The 22,482-nt window shown below is 48.2% G+C and overlaps 1 pseudogene; it reads left to right on the top strand.

The window, feature by feature from the left end:
* Nucleotides 1-15,148: 15,148 nt before the first annotated feature.
* On the top strand, nt 15,149-15,267 carry LOC134937453 (5S ribosomal RNA; annotated as a pseudogene).
* The last annotated feature ends 7,215 nt before the right edge of the window (nt 15,268-22,482 follow it).

The following is a 22,482-nucleotide window of genomic DNA, read 5'->3' on the forward strand; positions in this document are numbered from 1 at the left end:
AAGTCTCTTTTACATTCCAGAATGGTAGGCTAGTATGGTTTTCACTAGACATTAATTAAGTCGAGCTTCGTGGCACAATAAGTAATTTTGCAAAGGTGCAAAGTTACTGTATTACAGTACAATAGTCAATTTCTACTTTTAATTCACTATTCTGTTTGATGTAATTTCACACTGTATTTATTATCAATTTCCAGGAGAGAATGCGCAACATTCGGTGGCCAAATGCAGAATAAGGCGAATATTCCGCAGAACAGTTGGAACATTTTCTCTCCCAGTACTTGTTGAATTCTGTCCCAAAATGCTCACTGCAAGTCTGTTTACGTTATCAGTGCTTGTTTGCTGCGGGTTCCAAAGCTGGTATCCGGTCTCTAGGTCGACAAGACTTAGGTCGACCACTAGTTGTCAACAGTAACTAGGTCCACAGGATTTCTAGGTTTCTAGGTTGACAGGGTCTCTAGGTCGACATGTTCTAGGTCGACAGGTCAAAAGGCCGACATGAGTTTTTAATTTTTTAAACTTTTTCATACTTTACGATCCACGTGGACTACTATTGGGAACGGTAACCAGCGACCATGCGAGGGGACGCAGTGCAGTAATTGGGGTTCCCGGTCACTGTACGGCAAAAATTACACCAAAAAAGATTTAAAAATTCATCTCAAACTTTTGACCTGTCGATCTAGACCATGTTGACCTAGAGACCCTGTCGACCTATAATCCATGTCGACCTAGTTACTGTCGACCAATAGTGGTCGACCTAGACACTGTCAAAGTGTGGTCGACCTTCAATACCACACCCCTACAGCTTATGGCGGTTTTGTGCATGTGTGTATGTTTTTTTTTTTTACAAAAAACATTCATATCGCAAAACTTTACTTATACAGTAATATAATAATATAATATATCCAGAAAGACAATGCCAGTGGTACTCCTAGAGATACGACACCCCACCTTTCGGCAATAATATGTGAAGGCCCAAATCCAAGCCCTGCTTGGTGCCCACACATTCCCCCACACACTTACAACCACCTCTCCCCTTACAGTCCACTGGCACTGGGCATTGGCGTATGATGGAGCCAGGTGGAATCATCAGGTTGAGTGCCCTGAACATGCAGAAAGAAATTCCCGGAACTAAGCGTAGACTACTACTACAGCAAACTGTGTGTTCTGTTGCATAACACTGGCAGAAGCTGTTTGTGTTCCCGCTCTGTTCGCTGCATGACATGGATCTTATTAGTGCAAATTGTAATACAATAAGAATCTGTTCTCTTAGGACAACACTGGATACTGTGCTTAACGCAATCAGCAAGCATCTGGGGTCAGTTCCGAGTAACCCAGGACATTTTATGGTGACTCCATTTCTTTCTTGTAACCCACATTAAGTTACAATTTCCGAGGAAGTCACTGTACTAATAGTATGATAGATGCAAACAGCAGGTCAATAGATGGGACTTACAAGCCAGAACTGCATGGCATTTATATCTGATTATAAAATGAGAACTATACCATATAGTTCTATTACTACAAGCAACCATTTCCTCTCCCAACTAGGAAAACTGTTAGGAGGGGCAGAACTACAGCTGTCACTGGGGGTGACTCTATAGGCCCACAAGTGACCAGACCTGACACCCACTGAGCCTGCTCTGCTTTTCTAAGCATCACCAGTGGCTGGCACATGTGGGGCCCAGTATGGACTCTTATTTCAACAAACTAAAGGGTTTCACTATGGCTTCCTTGGTCACCCACTCATCAGGGCACAAATAACAGGGGTGCTGCCACAGGGTTTAACTAACATTCGAACAGATACCCAGCAGCACCTGTTCCTGGATGCGGCGGCATGCAGAGTGCTGACTCCAGTGGCTCTCCAGTCTCTTAAGGGTTATGTCACATCTGCAATGCTTAAGGGAGCACAGAGCTGCTATGTCTTCACTGTACATTCTGGAGCAGCCCCGTCTAGACCTCAGTGTGAGGCCGCTGCCACTGCAGCATCATTAGGAGCCAGCCGGGAGTTACAGGAGAGTAGCACTAGTGGGCAAAATAGGGGACACTGCAGCATAGGGGGCACTGTATGGCATAGTAGAGGAACACTTGCATATAGGGAATACTGTTGCACTTGTGGAACCAGGGCCGGTGCAAGGTTTCTCGTCACCCTAGGCAAAACTTCAGCCTGCTCGTAACCCCCCAGCGACCAAAAGCACACCCCAGTATCCATTCTCCAGCTCATCAAACACATTGGACCAGGTAGAGCACGCCGTTATACGCATTGCACCAGGTAGAGCACGCCGTTATATGCATTGCACCAGGTAGAGCACGCCGTTATACACATTGCACCAGGTAGAGCACGCCGTTATACGCATTGCACCAGGTAGAGCACGCCGTTATACGCATTGCACCAGGTAGAGCACGCCGTTATACGCATTGCACCAGGTAGAGCACGCCGTTATACGCATTGCACCAGGTGGAGCACGCCGTTATACACATTGCACCAGGTAGAGCACGCCGTTATACGCATTGCACCAGGTAGAGCACGTCGTTATATGCATTGCACCAGGTAGAGCACGTTATACACATTGCACCAGGTAGAGCACGCCGTTATACACATTGCACCAGGTAGAGCACGCCGTTATACACATTGCACCAGGTAGAGCACGCCGTTATATACATTGCACCAGGTAGAGCACGTTATACACATTGCACCAGGTAGAGCACGCCGTTATACACATTGCACCAGGTAGAGCACGCCGTTATACGCATTGCACCAGGTAGAGCATGCCGTTATACACATTGCACCAGGTAGAACACTTAGCAATTATGATTACACAAACAGGACAATAAATTATTCTAAACACATTATTAAATAATACATTTTATATATGTAATGGGTTTATGGTGCTGCTATGATAGGAGCCACAGAACGGATTCAGACACTACAAAAGTGTTTCGGGAGGAGGGCGAGAGGGTGACAATGCTGCTGTGCTGTTATCATACCAGAGGTATGCGTTCAGGATTCCGGCAGCCGGAATCCCGACAGCCACCAGAATACCGATGCCGGCATCCAGAGGAGATCGGGATTCCGACTACGATATCCCGACAGTTGGGATCCTGAAAGTAAGTATGTACTGCCACCACTGGTTTAGTGTGCGGGGGGGGGTTTGGTTTAAGCACACTCGGGGGGGGGGGGGGGGGGAAGGGGGGGGGTATGGGAGGTTAGGGTTTGGCTTCAGAGAGAGAGGGGGGGTAGGGTTAGGCACTAAGGGGGCAGGTTAGGTTTAGGCTGTGGGTAAGGGGAGGGTTACGTTTAAAAACTACTGGGGGGAGGTTAGGGTTAGACTGTGAGTGGGAGGGTTAGGGGAAAGAGGTTAGGGTACTCTCTGCACCCCTGTCGGCAGTGCTGAGATTGGGATGCCGGTGTGTTTTCACATTTCTAGCCTTATTTCACGTAGCCCTGGCTCAGCTCACTTGTATAAGTGCTTTTGACCGAAGCACATGTTTTAGGCAGCTTGACATGATGATCCCAGAAGTAGCGGGTGCACCACAGGTAGCAGCAGTGCCTGCACAATAGCTTCATGTTGTATTCTCATAGATCCTTAGCTCGGTCTAGTTGTGAGTGTGGCGCTGCCCTGATATTCCCAGCGCCACTCACAACTAGACCAAGCTAAGGATCTATGAGAATACAACATGAAGCTATTGTGCAGGCACTGCTGCTACCTGTGGTGCACCCGCTACTTCTGCTTGTGGCCCAACCTCAGTGGTTGTTTCAGCCATCCACTACTAGTGGATACCCACCACTCACCTCATTCAACAGTCACGGCCATGCAGGCTGAGAAAGAAGGAGTCTGGGACCTGGGAGCACCGGGGAGGCAGCAGCTGCGGAGACAGACATGTGCGGATCGCGGCCTCACACACCGTCGGCTCTGCAACACCTCCTTGATATGTGATCCACCGCAAACATTTTCCGCCCTCCGCGGCTGGCTCACTCCCGCCGTTACCAGCATGTATAGGGAGGTGGGTAACATGCGGGAGAGGGGGGGTGGGATGTAATCGCGGGCAGGATGGTTTATCATGCGGGAGGGTGCTGTCATGGTGCTGGGCGGGAATATGCAGGGTTATCATCGCGGAGGGCGGAGGATTGTGAAAGAGGAGCGGTGAGCAGACAGTGGCAGTGCTAATAACATTTTACATAAGAGCCACCTTACTTACCGCCCGATGCGTTATACACACAGTTCTCACTGTCAGTGCCGGCTGATTATAGTTGGGCGGTGCAGCATCCCTGCTCAGCTGTGAAGCTCAGCTGAGCTAAGGGAATAAACAAAGCAGTCTTTCATCGACAACGTGCAGCGCCGCCCTCCAGTGGCCAGTGCTCATAGGCACTTTTCCTTTGAAAAAGTCACGTTAATCGTGACGAAACGCGTTAGGCTCCTCCCTTTCTACTCTGATTCACCGGCACTACAGCTCTAAGGAACTTTGCCTACAGCGGAGAGTTCATTTGTCTGCACGGTGGCTCCATTGCGGTCTCTGCACGGCACCAGCCTGTATTGTCTGACGGCTGCAATTGGCCGCGGGACATCGCCAGCCTGTATCATCTGACGGCTGTGTCTGACTGTGGGATAACGCCAGCCCGTATCATCTGACGGTAATATCTGGCTGTGGGACGCCAGCCTGTATCATCTAAACGGCTACACTCGGCCGTGGGACAGCGCTTCAGTCCTTGAAAATTCAGTGCCAGCAACGGCTCCGGCTAACGTCACACCTGTGCATCTTCTCCGCAATTAGTGGCCACAGCGTGTGCTCCTCTGATGTCTTGGAAGATGTGTGATTCCCTACATCTAGGGCAATAAAAGGATTTCCACCAGCCCAAGGGAATATACAGGCATCTGTCCTGCATCCAGGACTTACAGATTAAGGAGCAAGCTTGGATAATCACTCCCTTATTGAATTTCTCTCCCTAGCATCACATTGCGGGCTCTATATAGGACTTTACTGAGGACGCTCGGAAATACCAGCCCCTAGGAGAGGTAACATTGCATACTGCTCATTGTATATTTGACCGCTGGGCCCTCCTTTCTTCTCCTATTACTTGAGAAAAAGTTCTGTTACTTTTATATATTTCAGTTACAATAAACTGCAGAGAGTAAAATTGTAACTATTTAGTTACATTATTGTTACAATTTCAAAGAGTATCAACCTCATACCCTGAATCAGGGGAATACTATACACAAGCTCTGATTGATACTTTGTGTTCATATAACGGTGTTTTAGAGTATAGATATTCATCTTTTTACAGATGGTTAATTTTATTTGCTGTTGATGTATTTTACACTATAATAAATAATTTTATATAGAAGACTGTCAACTCTCCGTGATTTACACCCATTTGCAACACCCCAAGCGCAGCCGTTTTTCTTCTCTTTTTTCATTATTGTATCCACAGGCACATGCACAGTGCCAATCATCGGCAGCGCTCAGGTGTGATTGCATTTTGGTAGTTTATTTATTTAGGCGCTGTCAGCAATTTGTTTGCTTCCCCAAAGAGAGCCTGACCTGTGTAGGGTAGGGTTTCCACACCTCTCCTGGATTCCGCATTGGTAGTCCACTGGCGCAGCCACAGTCCTCGACGAGCTGAGACAGACATGGGAGAAATTCCTGCAGCCATTGAACCCAGGTCCTTCATGGATTCCACCATAAATCCTGCAGAATCCTGAATGTTACGTAAAAACAATTCTACGTCACTTTTATCCATAGTAGCCAAATCCTCAAGTAACATGCCTGACCACTTTACTATGGCTTTGGAAATCCATGCACAGGCAATAGTAGGTCGCAGTATCGCCCCTGAAGCCGTGTATATGGATTTGAGCATAGTATCAATTTTGCGATCAGCCGGCTCCTTTAAGGCGGTAGATCCTGGAACAGGTAAAACCACCTTTTTTGAGAGTCTGGATACAGACGCGTCCACTATGGGTGGGTTTTCCCATTTTTTCCTATCTTCCTCAGGGAAGGGAAAAGCAATCAGAACCTTTCTAGGGATCTGGAATTTTTTCTCCAGGTTTTCCCACGCTTTCTCAAATATAGCATTTAATTCTTTGGATGCAGGGAAGGTTAGCGAGGCTTTCTTATTGTCAGTGAAGTAAGCCTCCTCAACCTGCTCTGGTGTTGTATCTGCAATATTCAACACATCCCTTATAGCCTCTATCATTAACTGCACCCCTTTAGCAAGAGATGCGGCCCCCTAAGCACATCCCCAACACCGTCTGTCGTGTCAGAGTCGGTATCCGTGTCATCCTGCATAATCTGTGCAAGAGCACGTGTATGGGAAACTCCTGAGGGGGGCCCTGAGGTAACAGAACCAGACCAAACCGCCTGAGTTGCAGATTCATTCTGTGTAACCCTAGTAGAAATCTGAGAAATCATGCATTTGATATAGGATAACCATTCAGGCTCCCTTGCTGGTATCTGTGCTAAAACAGTGCAATCCTGATTACATGGAATGGGATCATCCTGAGAGGACATATCCTCTGCAGCATATGACACAGAGTCCCTGGACATAGCTAATGGAGACCACAGACACCACACACACACACACACACACACACACACACACACACACACACACACACACCATACTTGCCTACCCTCCCGGAATGGCCGGGAGGCTCCCGAAAAACGGGTGACCCTCCCGGCCCCCCGGAGGAGCAGGCAAGTCTCCCGATATCCGCGGATCACCACCTGCCCGCCGCCCACTTAACGAGTAAAGTGGGCGGTCCGGGCAGGCGATGACGCGATTCTTGTTGAATCGCGTCATCGTAACCACGCCCCCTGCTGTATAATGCCGGTAATCGCGGCATTACACAGCAGTGGGCGTGGCTTAAATGAAGCGGCCCAGAAGCCACGTCCTGTTCTGCCTCTGGTCCGCCTCCGTTCCGCCTCTGGCCCGCCCCCCTGTCACGTCGCCTCACTGCCCGCCTCCCCCCCTGCTTAGCCGACGGGCTGCTCTCTCCCGGAGAGAGCAGCCCAGAAGTCGGCAACTATGACACACACACACACACACACACACACACACACACACACACACACACACACACACACACGTACAGACAGAGTTTCACCCCCAAGAATGGCAAGAGAGACACAGAGATCAGAGCCAACCCACACACAGCGCTTTCCAGGTATAGGGAGACCCTAAACCAGTGCTGACTTTGTACCTTAATAGGTTACACAGATAGCTGGAGTTGCTCTGGAGGGACTGCTCTTCACTGTCAGCGTTTCTGCAGGCAGGAAAATGGCGCTGAGCGCTGCTGGTTCCGCTCTGAGTAGAAGCTCCACCCCCTTAATGGCGCTGTCTTCCCGCTCTTCACAGGATTATACTGGCCTGAGGATTTATGCTGGCAGAGATCCTGGGACCCCGACAGGCTGTGTGACAAGTGTAGGGTGTAGGCACTGGCTCAGGGCGCCCCTCACAGCGCTGCACTATGTACCGCTGAGCCCTGGAACAGTTAGTACTGAGCTCCATACCCTGTTACCGCCATCTTTACACCGGCTCCCCACTTGCTAGGGGGGGCGGTGATTAACTCGCCACCGATCTTCTAGCTCTGTAAGGGGGTGGCGGCATGCTGCCCGGGGGAGCGATCCCCTGTGGCGGGGAACTTTTGATCCCCTCAGGAGCTCAGTGTCCTGTCAACGGAGACAGTGGCTCAGACCCCGCAGGGCGGACACTACTCCCCCCCCCCCCCCCCCCCCTTAGTCCCACGAAGCAGGGAGGCTGTTGCCAGCAGCCTCCCTGTAAAATAATAAACTCTATAATAAACTTAAAGAAGCTCTGTAGAGCTCCCCTAGCTGTGACCGGCTCCTCCGGGCAAATTTTCTAAACCGAGTCTGGTAGGAGGGGCATAGAGGGAGGAGCCAGCCCACACTCTCAAACTCTTAACGTGCCAATTGCTCCTGGATGGAGCCGTCTACTCTATACCCCATGGTACTAATGTGGACCCTAGCATCCTCTAGGAAGTAAGAGAAAATTAAGTTACTGTTTTCTTTATTGTATTCACCATTTACTTAGTCTAACGATTTTGCTTTTTTTAAAAAAAAACATCAACACATTTTTCCCAAAAAAAATCTTAAAAAAAAAAAGAACACGGGAGGCATTAATATATGACAGTAGTATCATAAACCTCCCGGCTATGTGTACTCATGATTCCTTTAGGCACACCAGGGGTTAGCAATTTTATTGGGATGGTCTAAACCAGGGGTGGGAAACCTTTTTTCTACCAAGGCCCATTTGGATATTTATAAAATCCTTCGGAAAAATTCTCAACTAAAAAACTACCCTGCCCCACAGTAGTTATGCCCCTTAAAAGTAGAGATGAGCGGGTTCGGTTTCTTTGAATCCGAACCCGCACGAACTTCACTTTTTTTTTCACGGGTCCGAGCGACTCGGATCCTCCCGCCTTGCTCGGTTAACCCGAGCGCGCCCGAACGTCATCATGACGCTGTCGGATTCTCGCGAGACTCGGATTCTATATAAGGAGCCGCGCGTCGCCGCCATTTTCACACGTGCATTGAGATTGATAGGGAGAGGACGTGGCTGGCGTCCTCTCCATTTAGATTAGATTTAGAAGAGAGAGAGAGAGAGAGATTGCTGTGATACTGTAGATTAGAAGAGAGTGCAGAGTGCAGACAGAGTTTAGTGACTGACGACCACAGTGACCAGTGACCACCAGAGACAGTGCAGTTGTTTGTTTTATTTAATATATCCGTTCTCTGCCTGAAAAAAACGATACACAGTCACACAGTGACTCAGTCTGTGTGCACTGCTCAGCCCAGTGTGCTGCACATCAATGTATTGTATATAAAGCTTATAATTGTGGGGGAGACTGGGGAGCACTGCAGGTTGTTATAGCAGGAGCCAGGAGTACATGATAAATAATATTATATTAAAATTAAACAGTGCACACTTTTGCTGCAGGAGTGCCACTGCCAGTGTGACTAGTGGTGACCAGTGCCTGACCACCAGTATATTAGTAGTATTGTATACTATCTCTTTATCAACCAGTCTATATTAGCAGCAGACACAGTACAGTGCGGTAGTTCACGGCTGTGGCTACCTCTGTGTCGGCACTCGGCAGGCAGTCCGTCCATCCATAATTGTATTATAATATATACCACCTAACCGTGGCTTTTTTTTCGTTCTTTATACCGTCGTCATACTAGTTGTTACGAGTATACTACTATCTCTTTATCAACCAGTGTACAGTGCGGTAGTTCACGGCTGTGGCTACCTCTGTGTCGGAACTCGGCAGGCAGTCCGTCCATCCATAATTGTATTATAATATATACCACCTAACCGTGTTTTTTTTTTCGTTCTTTATACCGTCGTCATACTAGTTGTTACGAGTATACTACTATCTCTTTATCAACCAGTGTACAGTGCGGTAGTTCACGGCTGTGGCTACCTCTGTGTCGGCACTCGGCAGGCAGTCCGTCCAACCATAATTGTATTATATACCACCTAACCGTGGTTTTTTTTTCATTCTTTATACCGTCGTCATACTAGTTGTTACGAGTATACTACTATCTCTTTATCAACCAGTGTACAGTGCGGTAGTTCACGGCTGTGGCTACCTCTGTGTCGGCACTCGGCAGGCAGTCCGTCCAACCATAATTGTATTATATACCACCTAACCGTGGTTTTTTTTTCATTCTTTATACCGTCGTCATACTAGTTGTTACGAGTATACTACTATCTCTTTATCAACCAGTGTACAGTGCGGTAGTTCACGGCTGTGGCTACCTCTGTGTCGGCACTCGGCAGCCCGTCCATAATTGTATATACCAGTGACCTAACCGTGGTTTTTTTTTCTTTCTTTATACATACATACTAGTTACGAGTATACTATCTCTTTATCAACCAGTCTATATATTAGCAGCAGACCCAGTACAGTGCGGTAGTTCACGGCTGTGGCTACCTCTGTGTCGGCACTCGGCAGCCCGTCCATAATTGTATATACCAGTGACCTAACCGTGGTTTTTTTTTCTTTCTTTATACATACATACTAGTTACGAGTATACTATCTCTTTATCAACCAGTCTATATATTAGCAGCAGACACAGTACAGTGCGGTAGTTCACGGCTGTGGCTACCTCTGTGTCGGCACTCGGCAGCCCGTCCATAATTGTATATACCAGTGACCTAACCGTGGTTTTTTTTTCTTTCTTTATACATACATACTAGTTACGAGTATACTATCTCTTTATCAACCAGTCTATATATTAGCAGCAGACACAGTACAGTGCGGTAGTTCACGGCTGTGGCTACCTCTGTGTCGGCACTCGGCAGCCCGTCCATAATTGTATATACCACCTAACCGTGGTTTTTTTTTCTTTCTTTATACATACATACTAGTTACGAGTATACTATCTCTTTATCAACCAGTCTATATATTAGCAGCAGACCCAGTACAGTGCGGTAGTTCACGGCTGTGGCTACCTCTGTGTCGGCACTCGGCAGCCCGTCCATAATTGTATATACCAGTGACCTAACCGTGGTTTTTTTTTCTTTCTTTATACATACATACTAGTTACGAGTATACTATCTCTTTATCAACCAGTCTATATATTAGCAGCAGACACAGTACAGTGCGGTAGTTCACGGCTGTGGCTACCTCTGTGTCGGCACTCGGCAGCCCGTCCATAATTGTATATACCAGTGACCTAACCGTGGTTTTTTTTTCTTTCTTTATACATACATACTAGTTACGAGTATACTATCTCTTTATCAACCAGTCTATATATTAGCAGCAGACACAGTACAGTGCGGTAGTTCACGGCTGTGGCTACCTCTGTGTCGGCACTCGGCAGCCCGTCCATAATTGTATATACCACCTAACCGTGGTTTTTTTTTCTTTCTTTATACATACATACTAGTTACGAGTATACTATCTCTTTATCAACCAGTCTATATATTAGCAGCAGACACAGTACAGTGCGGTAGTTCACGGCTGTGGCTACCTCTGTGTCGGCACTCGGCAGCCCGTCCATAATTGTATACTAGTATCCAATCCATCCATCTCCATTGTTTACCTGAGGTGCCTTTTAGTTGTGCCTATTAAAATATGGAGAACAAAAATGCCACTCCTAGATGGGCCCGGTGTTTGTGTCGGCCACTAGGGTCGCTAATCTTACTCACACAGCTACCTCATTGCGCCTCTTTTTTTCTTTGCGTCATGTGCTGTTTGGGGAGGGTTTTTTGGAAGGGACATCCTGCGTGACACTGCAGTGCCACTCCTAGATGGGCCCGGTGTTTGTGTCGGCCACTAGGGTCGCTTATCTTACTCACACAGCGACCTCGGTGCAAATTTTAGGACTAAAAATAATATTGTGAGGTGTGAGGTATTCAGAATAGACTGAAAATGAGTGTAAATTATGGTTTTTGAGGTTAATAATACTTTGGGATCAAAATGACCCCCAAATTCTATGATTTAAGCTGTTTTTTAGTGTTTTTGGAAAAAAACACCCGAATCCAAAACACACCCGAATCCGACAAAAATAATTCGGTGAGGTTTTGCCAAAACGCGTTCGAACCCAAAACACGGCCGCGGAACCGAACCCAAAACCAAAACACAAAACCCGAAAAATTTCAGGCGCTCATCTCTACTTAAAAGTACTGAGTGCATGCACCGAAGATCTGGCGCTGTGGGGGCATTTGTGGATCTGGCGCTGTGGGGGCATTTGTGGATCTGGCGCTGTGGGGGCATTTGTGGTTCTGGCACTGTGGGGGCATTTGTATATCTGGCACAGTGGGGGCATATGTGTATCTGGCACTGCACTATTGGGGGCATATGTGTATCACGTCCCATTTTAATTGGCCACACCCATTTTTTGAGTGAGCGGCGGGTGGACCAGAACAAATGGCATTGCAGGCCTTATACGGCCCGCGGGCCAGATGTTCCCCACCCTTGGTCTAAACCATACTTGTCTACCCTCCCGGAATGGCTGGGAGGCTCCCGAAAATTGGGTGTTTCTCCCAGCCCCCCGGAAAGGTGGGCAAGTCTACCGCTTTCCCAGGCAGCCGCCAGTACCCTTCCTTGGCTTCCCACAACAGAGAACAAGTGGGCGGTCCGAGGGGGATATGATGATGTGATTTGCGCTGCATCGCGTCATCATAGCTCCGCCCCGTGCTATTCAGTGCTAGTTTTCTCTGCACTGTCTAGTGTGGGCGGGGCCACGATGACGCATTCGTGCTGCCACGCCCCTGGACTGCCCACTTCCCCCACTGGTCATGCCCCCAGACTGCCCCCATTGCTGCCGGCCACGCCCCCCATTAGCCTACCACGCTGCCATCTCCCGGAGGAGGGTGCAGCAAGGTAGGCATATATGGTCTAAACGTGTTGCTAGGGAAATTTGATTGGATAATTAGAAGGGGTTGTACTTGTGTAGAGTGAAGCCAGGGTGTTACCAAAGAATCAATCTCTTTCTCCTGAGACGTTAGGACAGAGAAGTACTATGATTTATAGTGTGTTGTATGCTTATGCGCGTTTCTCTTATTTCTGACTGACTTTCCCACTTTGATCTATCTGTTTTCAGCTACTCTTTATTCCTTACTAAATTTTTCTTATATTTTATCTCTCTTAGCTCTCCCCTCTCCCTGTCCTTCATTTTCTTTCATTCTCCCTGTCCCTCATTTTCTTCATTGTGCAGTATAGCGATGGATAGGCTACGCAGAACTGTGGCGCTGCCCGCCCTTTACCTCACGGGTGCTGGGGCAGCCGTCATGGTGGGTGGCCCAGTCGGGGCTGGGCCTGCTGGCGTGGTTACCGAATGGGGTCACGCGCTTTCAAGCTTCTCTGGTGGGAGCTACTGCTCCGGCTGCGGAGGGGGTGAGATGTCGCGGGTGTTCCCGGGATTGGGCTGCGATCCGTGGTCTCTCCGGCTCAGTGGGGTGCGGGCGCGGCCTGGGTGCTTCTGGCAGATCCTGATGCCTGGGCGGCGGCGGGCACACTCCTGCTGGTCGCAGGTCCCAGGTGGGGAGCTGTGCGGAGGCCGGCAGTCGGGCTCGGATGGCGGTGAGCGCTGGGGTGGACAGGTGTTCTCCTCGCGGTCGCATGGCTGGTAGCCGCACGGCTAGGGGAAGTGTGGCATTACGTGCGGGGGTTTCAGCTCTTGGCATCTGGGGCAGGTTGCAGGATAGTGGTAGGGCTGGCAGGATGGACATCCCGCAGGATGGTGGTGTGTGGGAGGCCGCTGTGGGCAGCTCTGATAATGCCAGGGTGTGCAGGAGGTTTAGGTGCTGGCGCCATTTTACAGAAGCTGAAGTGGTAGCATCTCCTCACAGGAGTTGGAACTGATGATGGGAGATTTTGGTAGGGCCACAGCGGGGGGGGGGGGGGGGGGTATGCACCTACCACTCGTAACAGGGGTGGTGCTGCGCCCTCCTTTTTGGATTCTCGGTCCTATGAGGAGGTGGTTAGGTCCCCTGGCAGGCGAGGGGTGCGTCCGGGGCACGTGCAGGATGCGGTAGGTACACCAGATGACCTGGGGCATCGATTGGACACCGCTGGAGTGTCTGCCATTTGCGCAGCAGTTATGTCTGCATTGGTCCCTCTCCTTACCACCGGTCCCGGTGGGGAGTTATCCAAGGATGTTGCTAATTCTGGCACGATAACTGCACGTATAGTTCAGGTAGTAGCGCCTGTGGTGGCCGCGGTGGTGGCAGGCGCCTCTAATGGTGGGTTGTCCAATGCCACTGGTGGGGACAGTGTGCCTGTAATGTCGGGAGTGTCTTCTCCTGTGTCTGCAGGTGTCGTGCCCAGGATTGGAGAAGGCATCATGGAGCATGCGCAGACAACTTTATCCACTGAGGGGGCTTCTCAGGCTGAGGGACCTGCTGCAATGTCTGGTGAGTCCTCCGTTGACCCTGACTGGATTGGTTCAGAGTCTGGTCATGACGGCTCTTCAGTGTCGGCTGTAGATAGCTGTTCGGCATCTGTCAATGAGATAATCATCATTTCGAATTTCGAATTAAAACCCTCAAGTATACCTACACTTTACTTATAATTAGCTCAAGAATGTCTCCGCTTTGTGCAATAAAACTCCCCTTCTTGCATCTGATATGGGCACATTCTGCCTTCTGCCCTCTTTCAAGATGGCCCCGTCAACATCCGTCATGTGATGCGTGTTACTTCTGAATACACCAATGGTTTTCCTGCTTCTATCTGGCAACAGCCGCAGACGTCAGCGGCACGGACTCATGGGAAACTAACACCGGCAATTACGCTCCTCCCTTATGAAGGATGCGCCGGCATTGATTGGCTTGTGCTGCCATATGAGGCACTTTTATACTTCTCTGTTTACCCGCTTCCATACCCAGGAAGTGAACAAGCCCTGCGGGGTGAAACACGTTTTCCTGACACAGCGGGTCCACCAGTACCAGCCCCAGCACACGGAATAACACCCTCGTCGCTGGATACACACATGTTATGCACACTAACTGTGCCTTTGACAATACTTTGGTATTCTTTACTCAGTGTCAATTTCAGGGGTGACCTATATTTATTAACCTACTCTCTTGTGTATTGGCAACAGTGTTTAATCAAATTGGACTCTGACAGGCTTATTTTAAGCCAATATATGTGTGTCCCCCTTTTTTTCTTGGTCATCCATACTGTTTATATGAATACATTACTCAGGCTGTCATTTCAGCCGGCCTTTTAGGCTAACACCAGCCTCTCTTGTGTACACAGGCACATTGTGCAAATAATAGGAACTCCTAATATTGGGTTATTCTGAGATACTTCAGTTAGCCGACATAAGGACTCCATACCAGTGTACAGTCTGTTTTCCGTTTGTGGGACAATTATTTATGTGCTACAAGTGTGTATAAGCAATATGATTTACATATACCTTTATGCTTTTTTGCAGTAACCTTTTCTTTTAGGACTATTCCAATATACATTGTATATAATTTTGGTGATTTCTGCTTTCATTTCTTTTTATTTCTGTGGACTCTCATCTACGATCCAGGGTGCACAATACCACAGATGTGGGATTTGATGCATCCAGCCTAACGTAGAAAGCAGATCCACATCTTTACTTACTGTATGTCACCCACTGTCACACTCTCCTATTTAGGTGCACTCTCATTGGTGTCCAACCCACCCACCTTCTCTACTATCAAACCACACTGCCAGTGCCCGATCTCGTCTGATCTTGGAAGCTAAACAGTGTTGTGCTGGGTCAGTACCGGAGGAGGAGACTCACAGGGAATACCCAGTGTTGTAGAGCAGGAATTATTTTACATGATGTGCGTTATATGACACCAACAGCAGTATCACCACTTGTCTCTATTTTTCATTAACTTTTCTTTGTTACTGCATATAACAATTAATTAATCTTTAAGACCATTGCTAGTCTTTCATATTTATAAAACACTTGTGCATTTCCTGTTGACCGGTATGAACTTTATACTGTCCCATCAATTACTCTGACCCTCTTAATACAGACTTAATATCTAATTGACCATACGGTGGTCTCATTATACAGATTGTCTGTACTGGTCGGGCTGAAATGGACTTTGAAGTGTCTACAACCTTTCTTATCACATTCCGTGAGACAGGACCAGAACATTTTTACATATTTTTCTAATTCATATCTTATCTTTAACATATTTATTTTGGATCATATGTTCTTCAATGGGCAATCATATTAATTTTAATTAACATCCATTAAAGTTATGTTTTACCAGTATTGTTTATGATCAATTAAAAATTATTGAAATTTATTTCAATTAACCAAGAGTGCGCCCACACAAGAGCCTTCTTTCTTTCTCTCTTCATTGACACGTTTTTCCTGGCTCTGGGCGCACCACCAAACTGGACGAAGATCTTATCATTCAATGCAAAATTGTCCAAATTTTGGTTTCACTATATTAGATTCTGACTTTGTTATGACCAATGCCGGGTCGCCCCCTTTTTTTCTTTAGCTCTTCGGGATCGGCAAGCGATCGCAAGCGCAGATGTGGGTGGCGCAGGCAGGGTCAGGGGGGGTCTGGCCTGTCTTCAACTTCATCTGATTCTTCTGAATCATCTAGACGGGCTTCCAGGCATAGGGGTGCTAAGAGGCGGCGACGGTCCTCAAGCTCGAACATGTCGGTTGAGTCCGTCCAATCAGATGAGGTGCACTGCACTAACACTGCAGTGCTCAGAGGATTGCGGCCTAGGGTGAAGTACCGCATTAGGAGAGGTTGGTATGTGAATATTTTTGCTTTAACAAGTAAAGTTAAAAAGGCGTTGACGGCGGAACGAAAAAAGGGTTGTGCGGTGGAGGACGCATACATGTCTTACTATAACTGGCTGCGGGGCATGTACGTTTTTGCTGCGTGCTATCTGGAAACATGGCTGGATGAGCACATTAATGTAGTCCGTTATATGTTCCTTGTCTATAGACTTTCTTTGCGGGGTGCTGCTTGGAGGACTTATGATGAGGATTTTCGTTGCAAGCAGCATGGGCGCGAGGTGATGGACCTTGATAAGAAGGATGTCAAGCTGTTTGTAGACATTGCTAATCATGATGAGTCGCCTGAGGAGGATGGTCCTGCGCAGCGAGGGGGTCGTGGCTCGTGGAATACGTCATCCAAGGCGGTCCCCGGTAGGTCCGGCGGCTCGCGTACCGGTCATGGGAAATGTTTTGCTTTTAATAATTTGCTATGTTCCCTGGGTACGAAATGCACCCGATTAAGGATTGCACGCAATCGGGCGGTGGGGGCGCAGCAGGTCAGCAAAGCCGCGGTCCCGCAGCAGCCACTTCTAAGTAGGGCCCCCACTCTGGTGCGCTTGGGGAAAATGTTAGGCTGGCTGGACATTTACCCTGATCGTACGGCGGCGGAGTTTCTTAAATTTAGTTTCTCAGTGGGTTTTCTCTGCCTGTCGATAAGGAAGTTAGGGCGGGATCGGCTGGTAACTTGCGTTCGGCGAGGGATTTTCCCATGGTGTTGCGCAACAAAGTGATGGCTGAGGTGGAGTTGGGCCACATGGAGGGTCCATTCCTGGAACCCCCTATTGACGGCCTGATGCTGTCACCGGTGGGGGTCGTACTTAAAAAGGCCCTCGGAAAGTTTAGGTTGATTCAACATCTGTCTTCCCCGGCGGGCTCTTCTGTGAACGATGCTATAGATGACATTCTCTGTATCGTTACATATCAGTCCTTCGAGTCGGCGTTGGACATTGAGGGTCATTCCGAGTTGATCGCACGTAGCAACTTTTTGCTGCTCATGCGATCAACTTGGCGCTGCCTATGGGGGAGTGTATTTTAGCATAGCAGGGCTGCGATCGTTTATGCGGCCCTGCTATGCTAAAAAAGTTTCCTGCGAAACAAGACCAGCCCTGCAGCTACTTACCCAGTGCGACGGATCCAGCGATGAAGGTCCCGGCTGTGACGTCAGACATCTGCCCTCCAAACGCCTGGACACGCCTGCGTTCGCCTTACCACACCCGAGAAACAGTAAATAGACAGCCTGATCCTCCTTCCCACTGTCAATCTTCCTGCGATCGCGCCTGCGATCGCTTTCATTCCTTCCGTATCGGTGCCGCTACGGCTGCTGCCGTGGAGGGTTGGTCCATAAGCGATATCCGCGCACTGGGCAGGTATATTTCGTAGATACATCAGACGCTGACCTGGTCAGTGCAACCTAACTTGAGTAGTAGCTACTCGTCACCATTAGGTGTTTTTTGAGGAATTTTTTGTTTAACCGTCAGTTTTAATTAGTTTCTACCGGCTGATGGAAGTTTGTGTTTTTTGCCTCAAGTCAAGTTAGGAGACCCTTGCCCGTCCCTCCCCATCCCTTCATATGGTCAAGTTAGGGGTTTTGCCCTTACTAGATCCCCAGTTCGTGCTTAGAAGTTGCTTGCTTGTTTTTTTCCATTTCAGTTTTTCTTTGGTTGGCTCGTTATTAATGGTTTTCATTAATTTTTCTACAGGTGGGCATTTAGACAAACAATTTATATGGGTGATAGGTCACTCATTTGCGTATTGGGTGGCTCGTTCTTTGTGGTCGGCGGATGTCGCTAGATACCCTGAAGCCTTGTTTCTGCGTTGGATTTGTTGGAGGGGATTGCGATGGGAGGCATTCTGCCAGAGATTGGATGAGGCCGTGGGTTTGTTTGGCTATCCGTTGTTCCTTATTGTACATCTGGGGGCAACAATTTGACATCCAGGTCGTTTCTGGACCTGAGATGTTATATTAAACGACAGTTAGTGGACTTGATTGCATGATGGCCTTTCTGACGTATCTGGTGGTCGGACATCATCCCGCGTTTGGTCTGTCATGGTGCTGAAAGACCGGGTGCCATTGATCTGGTACGTAGGAGGGTGTACGCGGTTGTGGGCCATGCTGTGAGGGTATGCGTAGATTTGTGGGTGACATTTTTAGGGGTATTCGGTTAGCTTAGGGCTGGCAGTTAGAGTAGGTTTAGAGTATGGTGGCAGCCAGGTTTTTTTTATAGATTAAACCTTTGTGTTGGCCGGGCTCAGAACGGCTTATGTGTAATTCTTGTTAGGATAGGTAAATTGTTTCCTGGGGGGCAGTTCAGTCATAGAGGAGTCTGGGCATGGATCAGTGGGGGACCGGAGTGGCATCACCGGACCAAGTGGGCCCTGATTTCTCCTTCTACATGGCTGAACTGCTGCCTCAAGTCGATGCTGGTGTGGGCAGATGGCCTCATCGGTTTGTGGTGTTGTCCCCGCAAGGCTTTGGTGGTTGGCCCTGCCTTGGCGAGTCGGATGGGCAAGGAAGGTGGCAGTGGGCTCTTCCTTGCCTGTCGGCAGTTGGCCGTGGTTCTTACAGTTAATGTTAAGTGTTTGCTTATGCTAGGCTGTTCTTATTCTGCCACCATACTTTAGTTAGCTTAAAACTTAAATAGTTAGTTTAAACCATTTCAATAAAAAGCTGACCCCATTTCACCGCAATTACAGTGGTCCGTGTATTTATTTATTTAGATTAGTGGGTGTGCATGGAGTGTGAGTGCATCGGCCGTGGAGAGTTTAATATAAATCTTTGACTTCTCCAATGGTGCAAAGTTTTCTGTAACTTACATCAAGAAAAAAAAAACACACAGCAGTATAGTCTTAAACAAAGAAGCAAAACAAAATAAATCTCTAAACTAAAAATGTAATAGCTAAAGATCCCCGAGAATGGAAGTGGTTTTCCTGGCTTCATAGACAATTGCTGCATTGACTGACCGTTTCCCCAGTGATCTTCAATGTTACCATAGTAAACGTGGCCCTGAAAACTGCATGCAATATGTGGCAGGTTTGCAAACTGATACCACATCCAAATCACTGAGCAAGTTTCCCCTTTTGTGTCTCTCCAGTCACAGCTGACTAAGAGTTCCTACACTTAGACAACTACTGGTTCTTGGGAGTTGCAGGTTCATAGAACCACAGACTGACTATTAATGCTCTACATAATCCTCCCTGGGACGCGGTTAAGATACCTGCTGTCAGGATTCTGGCAGTTGGAATACCGACACCCGACAGAATGCAGTGCCAGAATCCCGACAGCCATCATCCGGACCGTAAGTATAGCGGATGGGTTAGGGCCGGTGGTGAGGGGGAGGTTAGGATTATGCTCCACCAGTGGTGTTAGGTTTAGGCTGCAGGGGGGGGGGGGTAAGGTTAGGCTTAGGCTGTGGGGAGGGAGGGTTAGGGTTAGGCACCAACGGGGGAGGTTAGGTTAAGGCACTAAAGGGGTAGGATTAAACTGCAGGGATTAGGGGGGGTAGGTGTAGGCACCACTAGGGGGAGGTTAGGTTTAGGCACTAAGGGGGGTAGTTAGAGTTAGGGAAGGGTGGGTTAAGGGGTAGTGGAGAGGGGGTAGCATGCTGTCCTCGTCATGTCCGGTTTTTAAAGTCGGTATCCCGTCCACCATTAATAGTTACCGAACCCTCCTCCCTTACATACATTCACTTTCTTAGCCAAAATCTTACTCTAGCTTTCAAAGTACTAAGGAATGCTTCATAATCTGCTCCACACTATTAGGCCACCCGGTGATAATATAAAAGGCCCATTCTATGGAATTTACAATCAAATTGCTATACAATAAATATACTACAAAGTCAGCTACAGTACCTCACAGTCACATTAAGGTCAATATGACACATGCGAGTCACACCTAGCAGCCATACCGTACACAATATATGGCACGTACCGCATGCCTACATTCTCATTCTGTTATTTGGTACAGTACATGCTGGCAGAGAAGCCTGTTCATAAACTAATCCATGATCACTGACCCTTATCTCCCTCTCTGCCAACTAATAGTGATGATTGCTGGTTGCTACAGCAAGTGACACAAACTGCTTGTGTATATTCCGGAGTTACAGTATAGGCTATGCAGGGCCCACCTTGCATTCACATCACACGTCTCTTGTCATCACCTCAGGGCTGCAGGGTGTCAGCCGCACGCATGTGGAATCTGCAGGCGGCGGAAGTTGGGATTAATGAGCCTGCACGCTATATTCTGTTTCGCTGTTTAGTACTGGGTACTGGATCTAAATGAGATTGCGGGTCTGTGTCAGTTCTGCAACACGTATTGGATGATATACATCACACTACATTCAAGAATTCAACTTATCCTGTGACAGACATGTTTAGCAGGAGATCACACCTAGCAAAACAAATTAGACTGTAAGCTCTACGCATCAGGGAACTCAGTCACATATTTGTACTTTATATGGTACTCACTATATTTATTGTTTTTTTAATATTAAAGGGTGTTGTTACTATAGACCTGGTGTTGGGTTTGATGCATCTTGCTTTCTGAATGTACAGTAAGCACAGTGCTCTCCCGAAAAATTCCCCAAAGCCGGCTGGTAACATAAGGCTGGTGGGGGGCACTGCGGGAGAGGGGTATGTGGGGCGAGGGAGCGAGCAGACTGAACCCCTTCACAGGAGGCAAGCACTTGCCCATCGCTCACCCTCCCCCCTCTCTACCGACATCTCACACACTGCCTGTCACAACTGAGGGCTGATGTTGGTAGCGGGAAGCCTCAGTTGTAGGGGTTGACGGGTACTTAAGCTTAGGAGGTGAAATGAGACTCCTAGACATGCGCAGAGGCACAAAAGCCCGAAGGCGTGACCATGACAACTAGAGGTATCTTTGAGGTGTTTTATTAAATCATAAAAGTCATGAAAAAGTGCAACAAAACAAGAACTATTAGAAGAGTCTCTGGATTCCCACTGGTTTGAGACAAGTATCTTGGGAATAATTTAGGGTGTTTAATGATGCTTGAGATCATTGGTGAAATAGTAGAATGATGCTTGAGATCGTTGGTGAAATGGTAGAATGATGCTAGAGATCGTAGGAACAGCGCTTAGCTGTACTATTGAATACTGAGATTAATGTGAACAAAGTTCCGCTGGAGAAGCTACGGGTAGCCAAAGCATATACTCTGCTGACACAAGGTGCAAATAGTAGGAAAGTCAGGCTGCACCACTGAGGGTTATCACAGGAGAAGCAGGCTGCACCGCAAAGAGTAGACACAGGGGAGTCAGGCTGTACTGCAGGGTATAACACAGGAGAGTCTCTAGTGAAGCTGAAGACTGGAATCACTGGAAAGACAGTTGAAGCACTGACAACTTCCTGGGTGTTGAGACAGGATATTTATACCCACTGGTGAACAGACGTTGGCTGACAACTTGACACAGGCACCAGCAGCGCTGCGGATTGGAAGAAGAATGACATGTGACTTTGTCCAACATGGCTGCGCCCATGACAGTGTTTTGAAGGGGAAAGAACCATGTGCCAAACAACAATGGCGGAGGAGGCCGCGGCAGCAGAGGACTCCACGCTCTCCTACACACGCACAGCAGCCACAGAGATGACAGCGGCGGCTGCGGCTCACAGAGGACGCCACACTTAAGTTTGCGGGTGCGGCAGTGACGGCCGCGACGGGGCTAAGAGTGCCAAACCCAGCTAAGTGGAAACACTAAGAAGGCCGCTGAGCCGGCACTACAGGTAACATAAAAATGAAATGTAAAACACAGTTATGACCCGGGCCTGGCATGCTGAGCCAATCTCAGGAGACCCCTAACTGGTAGAAAATGGCGACCAGACACCCGGATCGTGACATTGCCTGGGAGAGGGGGAGGCTGCAAGTCCTCAATGCCTGCAGTCCACCTCCAGTGCAGAGTGGGCTGGTACTGAAGGCTTAACACATCTCCCCTTCGGTGTTATCGCTATCTTCTGCACTATCTTGATCTCAGGAACTTCATTTCTTTCTGTATCTCTCTGGTAGTTCAGTTCTATTGATTGCTATGTCTCAGGACTCAGGCATAATACATCCAAACTCAACACAGCTCACAGACCATACCCACTTATGTTGCTTGGAACATGTATTCCTTGCTCCATACCCCCAACAGAGCTTCCATTATACACCTCTTCATCCAAAGTGAACATATGAACTCACAATTAAAATGTCACACACCTTACTTGGCAAGTGTGGG

Source organism: Pseudophryne corroboree, chromosome 6, assembly GCF_028390025.1.
Source record: "Pseudophryne corroboree isolate aPseCor3 chromosome 6, aPseCor3.hap2, whole genome shotgun sequence".
Classification (NCBI taxonomy): Eukaryota; Metazoa; Chordata; class Amphibia; order Anura; family Myobatrachidae; genus Pseudophryne; species Pseudophryne corroboree.